Source organism: Musca vetustissima, unplaced genomic scaffold (genome assembly GCF_032173495.1).
Source record: "Musca vetustissima isolate MV318-11 ecotype Yass unplaced genomic scaffold, APGP_CSIRO_Mvet_v1 utg18306, whole genome shotgun sequence".
NCBI classification, from domain to species: Eukaryota; Metazoa; Arthropoda; class Insecta; order Diptera; family Muscidae; genus Musca; species Musca vetustissima.
In genome coordinates, this window is record NW_026884258.1 from 72,554 (window position 1) to 81,008 (window position 8,455).

Sequence of the window (8,455 nt, forward strand, 5' to 3'; positions counted from 1 at the left end):
GTTAGAAATATTCTTTAAAAATCCACGCCTCTAGAGGCCAGGGAGTTGTTAGAAATATTCTTTAAAATCCACGCCTCTAGAGGCCAGGGAGTTGTTAGAAATATTCTTTAAAAATCCACGCCTCCAGAGGCCAGGGAGTTGTTAGAAATATTCTTTAAAAATCCACGCCTCCAGAGGCCAGGGAGTTGTTAGAAATATTCTTTAAAAATCCACGCCTCTAGAGGCCAGGGAGTTGTTAGAAATATTCTTTAAAAATCCACGCCTCTAGAGGCCAGGGAGTTGTTAGAAATATTATTAAAAATATTTTTTGAAAAATCCACGCCTCTAATTTTTTTTTTTAAATTACTCATTTACAAAATATATTTTGAAAAATCCACTCCTTACAAAAAATATTTTTAAAAAAATTCCCGCTTAAAAAATATTGAAAAACATTAAAATATTTTTGAAAAATCAACGCCTTACAAAAAATATTTTTTGAAAAATCCACGCCTTAAAAAATATTTTTTGAAAAATTCATTGCTATTAAAAATTTTTTTTTTTTAAAAATCCATGCCTTTAAATAATATTTTTTAAAAAATCTATGCCTTTTATTTTAGAAATATTCTTTAAAAATCCACCCCTCTAGAGGCCAAAGTGTTGGTTGAAAATATTCTTTAAAAATCCACACCTCTAGAGGTCAGGGAGTTGTTAGAAATAATCTTTAAAAATCCACGCCTCTAGAGGCCAGGGAGTTGTTAGAAATATTCTTTAAAAATCCACGCCTCCAGAGGCCAGGGAGTTGTTAGAAATATTCTTTAAAAATCCACGCCTCTAGAGGCCAGGGAGTTGTTAGAAATATTCTTTAAAAATCCACGCCTCTAGAGGCCAGGGAGTTGTTAGAAATATTCTTTACAAATCCACGCCTCCAGAGGCCAGGCAGTTGTTAGAAATATTCTTTAAAAATCCACGCCTCTAGAGGCCAGGGAGTTGTTAGAAATATTCTTTAAAAATCCACGCCTCTAGAGGCCAGGGAGTTGTTAGAAATATTCTTTAAAAATCCACGCCTCTAGAGGCCAGGGAGTTGTTAGAAATATTCTTTAAAAATCCACGCCTCTAGAGGCCAGGGAGTTGTTAGAAATATTCTTTAAAAATCCACGCCTCTAGAGGCCAGGGAGTTGTTAGAAATCCACGTCTTTAAATTTTTTTTTAAATTATTCATTTACAATTTTTTTTTTTTTTGAAAAATCCACTTCTTACAAAAAATATTTTTAAAAAAATTCCCGCTTAAAAAATATTTAAAAAAAATTTAAAATGTTTTTTGAAAAATCAACGCCTTACAAAAAATATTTTTCGAAAAATCCACGCCTTACAAAAAATATTTTTTGAAAAATCCACGCCTTACAAAAAATATTTTTGAAAAATCCACGCCTTAAAAAAGTATTTTTTGAAAAATCAACGCCTTACAAAAAATATTTTTTGAAATATCCACGCCTTAAAAAATATTTTTTGAAAAATCCATGCCTTTAAAGAATATTTTTTAAAAAATCTATGCCTTTTATTTTAGAAATATTCTTTAAAAATCCACGCCTCTAGAGGCCAGGGAGTTGTTAGAAATATTCCTTAAAAATCCACGCCTCTAGAGGCCAGGGTGTTGTTAGAAGTATTCTTTAAAAATCCACGCCTCTAGAGGCCAAGGAGTTGTTAGAAATATTCTTTTGAAAATCCACGCCTCAAAAGGCCAGGGAGTTGTTAAAAATATTATTAAAAATATTTTTTGAAAAATCCACGCCTTTAATTTTTTTTTTTAATTACTCATTTTCAAAATATATTTTGAAAAATCCACTCCTTACAAAAAATATTTTTAAAAAAATTCCCGCTTAAAAAATATTTAAAAAAAATTTAAAATATTTTTTGAAAAATCCACGCCTTACAAAAAATATTTTTTGAAAAATCCACAAAAAATATTTTTTTGAAAAATCCACAAAAAATATTTTTTTGAAAAATCCACGCCTTACAAAAAATATTTTTTGAAAAATCCACGCCTTACAAAAAATATTTTTTGAAAAATCCACGCCTTACAAAAATGTTTTTTGAAAAATCCACACCTTACGAAAATGTTTTTTTGAAAAACCCACGCCTTTAAAGAATATTTTTTAAAAAATCTATGCCTTTAAAAATATGTTTGAAAATATACGATTTAAAAAAAAATATTTAAAAAATCCACGTCTTCAAAAAATATTTTTTTTATTCTTTAAAATCCACGATTTAAAAAATATTTTTTTTAAACAACAGCAAATTTTTTAAAATAATTTTATTAAAGCCATCAACAAGGCAGCTTTAAAAAATTTATTTTAAAAAATCCACGCCGTGCTGAGCTTTAAAAATTCTTCAGAAAAAAAATATAATTAAAAAAATGTGGAAAAAATCTGTAAATGATTAATAATTATGCCACACAAACATACAAAATATATACATACATATAATTTTATTGTATTTTTTTTTAATTACAATTTGTTCACATCAATTCAAAGAATGACATTTTAGGGCATGTCAACCATACACACATACATATGTATGCCTGTATGTGTGTCTCACCAAAGTAAAAAAAAAAAACAAATTAACAAAAAAATTATTTTAATATTAATGAAAAATTGCAAAAAAAAGAAATTAACAATTTCAAGCACAGAAAAATATGGCAAAAAACATCGACACCATTTTCATGTCATAATTTGTTGAAAAGCAAAAAAACGACAACAACCACGTTAACACATAACAACAACAATTGAAAATCCCCAAACAACAGAAAAACAGCAAACAAACTGAAAAAAAATAAAATAAAATTTCATTATTTACGTTGGAAATGTGTGTGTGTGTGTGTATGTTGATTTTCTTTTTGTTGCTGTTGTTGTCGTTGTTGTGTATTTTTCTTGCTAATTCTATAATTTATACTTTTTTTTCAAAAAAAAAAAAAAGGTTCGAAAAAAAATATTTCAATTAAATTGTTATTTATTTGCTGTTGCTGCTGCCACCATCACCACCACCACCAACCGACCAACCACTGCCATCGGTAGCAGCAACCAGGGCCGCGAGAAAAAAAAACAGTATTAAAATAATTGCCTTGTGTTGTTGTTGTCGTTTTTTTTTTAATTTCCATTTCAGTTTTTTCGAAGACATTTTTATCTCCATGCCTTTGGTAGTGTGTGTTTGTGTTTTTTTTTAATTTCATATTTCTATGACATGCTCTCAAGGGGATTTTTTTATAGTTTTTGCTGTTGTTGTTTGGAGCACAAATAACAACAACAAAAATATTTAATTTATTTTGTACTTTGCAATGTTTTTGTTTTTATTATTTATTCAATTTATTTTAATGCTGCAAAAAAATATAGAGTCAAGGAGAAAAACAACAACAATTTTTTTTCAAAATTGGGTAACAATTTAAAAAAAAGAACAGCACACCTTGAAAAAATTAAAAAAAAAAAAACTTAAAATTTTTTTTTTTTAAATCTACTCCTACTATAAACAAGTGAAACCAGTAAGGAAGTAGTAAAGTCGGACTGGGCCGATTATATGACACCCCTCACCACTTTGGGTATATTCTACATAGTCTCCTAACAGACGTCGCCTTTTCGAAAGATCACCAATTACCTTAAATCTGACGAAAATATATATGAGAGCTATATCTAAATCTGAACTGATTTTCAAGAAACTTCGCATACATCATTCTAGATATAATTCAGTACGCTATACCAAATTTCGTGCAAATCGAAAGATATATAGGGACTTTGGTACACCATTTACATAAAATCGGACGAAAATATATGTGGGAGCTATATCTAAATATATGTGGGAGCTATATCAATGCAAAATCTGAACCGATATTTAGGGACTTTGGCGCACCATTTACTTTAAATTGGACGAAATATATATATATGGAAGCTATATCTAAATCTGAACCGATTTTCATGAAACTTCGCACACATCATTCTAGGCCTAATACATTGCGTTATGCCAAATATCGTGCAAATCAAAAGATATATAGTGACTTTGGTGCATTATTTACATTAAATCGGACGAAAATATATACGGAAGCTATATCTAAATCTGAACCGAGGCATAATACCCTGTACCACAGTGTGGTGAGGGCATAAAAAATCTACGCCGTGTTGATATCTTGAAAAAAATATTTTTAAAAAAATCCTCGCCTGGTAATATCTTGAAAACACATTTTTTATAAAAATCCTCGTCTACTGAAAAGCGACCGAAGACAAAGATAAGCAGACCAGCATATGATCGCTGCCCTGGTCATGACATTTAAATTCTGCTAGGAGATTTTAATGCAAAAATCGGAAGGGAAAACATTTTTGGCCCCACCGAGAGGAAAATTCAGTCTTCATGAAGAAACATCCGACAACGGCAGCAAAAAACATGGTAGTTAGCAGCACCAGATTTAAGTATCTCAATATAGAAAAGGCCGCCTGGATTTCTTCTTATCAAGCAACGAGAAATCAAATTGATCATGTTGTGATAGACGGAAGGCATTCATCCAGTGTATTAGACGTTCGATCGATCCGAGGAGTGAATATCGATTCGGACCATTACCTTTTGGCAGCCAAGGTACGCACTCGTCTTAATGTTGCAGCAAAGGTGCGACCTAACACAACACGGAAACTCGACGTCGAAAAGCTGCAAACACAACAGGTAGCCGAGGCTTACTCCGCTCAACTTACCCACCTGCTGCTTGACGAAAGCACTTCTTGTCCCGATAATAGTATAGAAGCACAATGGCAAAGAATTGCCCACTCCCTGCAAACTGCAGCAAAAGCAACACTTGGGTATCAAAAACCACCACCAAGAAGCCCATGGTACGATCAGGAGTGTCGTAATGCTACTGATGTGAAAAACGCAGCGCATAGGGCAACGCGGCGGACAGTAGCAACACATAATGTGATGGAGAACTGTGGGGAGAAAAGGAGAGAGAGGAAAAACGTATTTTCAGAAAAAAGAAGAAAGAACAAGAAAAAAGTCAGCGTGAGCAAATCGAAATGTACAGGAGTCAGAATGAAGTCCGACAATTTTACCAAGGAGTAAAACACCAAATCGACTGCTTTGGTCCAGGCACATCCTCCTGTAGAGATGAAAAAGGAAACCTGGTGACAGATACAGACAGCGTGTTGAGGATCTGGAAGGAGCATTTTGAAAAACTTCTGGTATCGAATAGTGGCCATGAAAAAGATACCCCAGAACCAATAAGAGATGATGGTATAGAGTGTATACCACCTAGTCAAGATGAGGTCAGAGTAGCAATTAATCGGCTGAAGAACAATAAAGCAGCAGTCGCCGACGGGTTACCAGCCGAACTATTCAAGACTGTTGGTCAGATACTGGTAAGGAGCATACACCAGCTGATTAGTACAATTTGGTTAGAAGAATGCATGCCCAATGATTGGAACCTCAGCTTCCTATGTCCCGTGCACAAAAAAGGAGACAAGACGATATGTGCCAACTATAGAGGAATATGTCTCCTTTTCATCGCATATAAAGTGCTATCCAGCGTACTGTGTGATCGACTAAAGCCAATGTTCAATGACATTATTGGACCATATCAATGCGGCTTCAGACCTGGCAAATCCACCATTGACCAGATTTTCACTCTGCGCCAAATCCTGGAAAAGACCCACGAAAAACACATCGACACATACCACCTATTTGTCGACTATAAAGCCGCATTCGACAGCCTTATCCGTTCAGAGGTGTTTAAAGCCATGTCTGCGTTCGGCATTCCTGCAAAATTAATACGGCTATGCAGGATAACTTTAAGTGGCACAAGGTCAGCCGTTAAAGTCGGAAAGGACCTATCAGAGACCTTCAATACCGAACGAGGATTCAGACAAGATGACAGTTTGTCGTGTGATCTTTTTGATATCGTGCTGGAAAAGGTCATACGAGAGGCAAAGGTGATCAAAAATGGCAATCCGTACACCAAACAACATCAGTTACTCGCCAACGCCGATGACATCGATATAATGGGTCGAACATTGCGAGCAGTAACAGCCACCTTTGAACAAATTGAAAAGGAGTCTGCCAAAGTGGGTCTGGCAGTAAACGGCGAGAAGACCAAGCTGATGGTATCAACGCGCAAGACGTCCAGTAGACTCGGACCAACTGTGGAACTTGAGAACTACAACTTCGAGGTAGTTGAAGATTTTATATACCTTGTGGTACCGCCATAAACATAACGAATGGCATCAGTTTTGAAATTCGGAGAAGGATTGTGATGGCCAACAGATGCTACTATGGTCTAAATAACCAGTTTAGAAATAAGGCCATCTCCAGCAGGCCAAACTCACACTCTACATGACGCTGATACTACCCGTACTGTTATATGGATCTGAAGCATGGGTACTTGTACAGCAGATGAGGCAGCTCTAGGAGTGTTTGAGAAAAAATTCTTTGAAAGATCTACGGGCCGATCTGCGTCAACAGTAAATATCGGCGTCGAATGAACCACGAGATTTATACGCGGACATTGACATAGTCAGTCATATTGAGCTGCAGCGATTGGCCATGTTGTGGCTAGACCGTGTTGTGCGAATGAATAATTGTAAAATTCCAAACGAACGAATTCGAGTGACTTACGACCAAACTCCTTGGTTTTGAAAAATATGTCATTTATTTTTGTTTTGAATCAGAAAACATCTATAAACATAAATAAAGGTTTGGTCGTAAGTCACTCGAATTCGTTCGTTTGGAATTTTACAAAAACATACTGTAAGAATGTCCCAGCTTAAAAAGTATATAAAAGCGAGCCTACTGATGATACCCGTAGAAGGGGAAGGCCACGAATTAGATGGAAAACCAAGTAGAAAACAACATCTTGGAACGTGGTTTTCAAATTGGAGGAGATGCGCACAGGACCGACGCGCTTGGAAATCTTTTTAAAGCTCGGCTTATGGAACAACCGTTCCGTAACAGGCCAGCTAGGACTTTTCAAAAAATATTTTTATACCCTTCACCACACTGTGGTACAGGGTATTATGTCTCTGTGCATATATTTGTAACAGGCAAAAGGAAGCGAGATAGACCTTTGAGAATATGCATAGAATCACTTTCTGAGTCGATTTATGCATGTCCGTCCGTCTGTAGATGTTAAATTGTAAACAAAGTACAGGTCGCATTTATAATCCGATTTGGATTAAATTTGGCACAAGTCACTTATTTGGCCCAAGGACAACCCCTATTGAAATTGGGAAAAATCGGTTCAGATTTAGATATAGCTCCCATATATATTTTCGTCCGATTTAATGTAAATGGTGCAACAAAGTCCCTATATATCCCTCGATTTGCATGAAATTTGGCACAGAGTACTGAATCAGGTTCATAATGATGTGTGCCAAGTTTCGAGAAAATCAGTTCAGATTTAGATATAGCTCCCATATATATTTTCGTCCGATTTAATGTAAATGGGGCACCAAAGTCCCTATATATACTTCGATTTGCACGAAATTTGGCATAGCGTAATGAATTAGGTCTAGACTTATGTGTTTTAAGTTTCGTGAAAATCGGTTCAGATTTAGATATAGCTCCCATATATATATATTCGTCCGATTTAATGTAAATGGTGCACCAAAGCCTCTCAATATCTTTAGATTTGCACGAAATTAACATAGCGTACTAAATTGAGCCTGGAATGATGTGTGTTAAGATTCCTGAAAACCGGTTCAGATTTAGATATAGCTCCCATGTATATTTTCGAAATTTATCATAGCGTACTAAATTGAGCCTAGAACAATGTGTGTTAAATATCGTGAAAATCGGTTCTGATTTAGATTAGCTCCCATATATATTTTCGTCCGATTTAAGGTAAATGGTGCACCAAAGCCTCTCAATATCTTTAGATTTGCACGAAATTTGGCACAGCGTACTAAATTGAGCCTAGAATGGTGTGTGCAAAGTTTCGTAGAAATCGGTTCAGATTTAGATATAGCTCCCATATATATTTTCGTCCGATTTAAGGTAAATGGTGCACCAAAGTCCATATATATCTTTCGATTAGCACGAAATTTGGGACAGTGTACTGACTTAAGCCTAGAATGATAGATTTTTTATGATTTTTTTTAAATAAGAAAAAAATGCTTTTACGAATATTTTACTTTGAGTGTATTTTTAGCCTTCATTATAATTGTGCGTCTACATTGAGGTGGAATTCTGTACAATTTTCTCTACATTTATTTAAGTTTGGTTTTTTTTTAGTTATTACTTTTGTTTTTCATTAAAAATTTTTCGTTGTTGTTATTATTATTTTTTTTAATAATTTCAATAATATTGAGTTGGTTTTTTTATTTATTGTTTCATTTTTTTTTATTTTCTGTTTGTTAATGGATTTTTGCCCGTTGTCAATAATGTAAAAAAGGCAGAATGAACAAAATACCGAAGAAAAAATTAATTAAAAAAATTTAATAATATTTTGTCTTTGTTT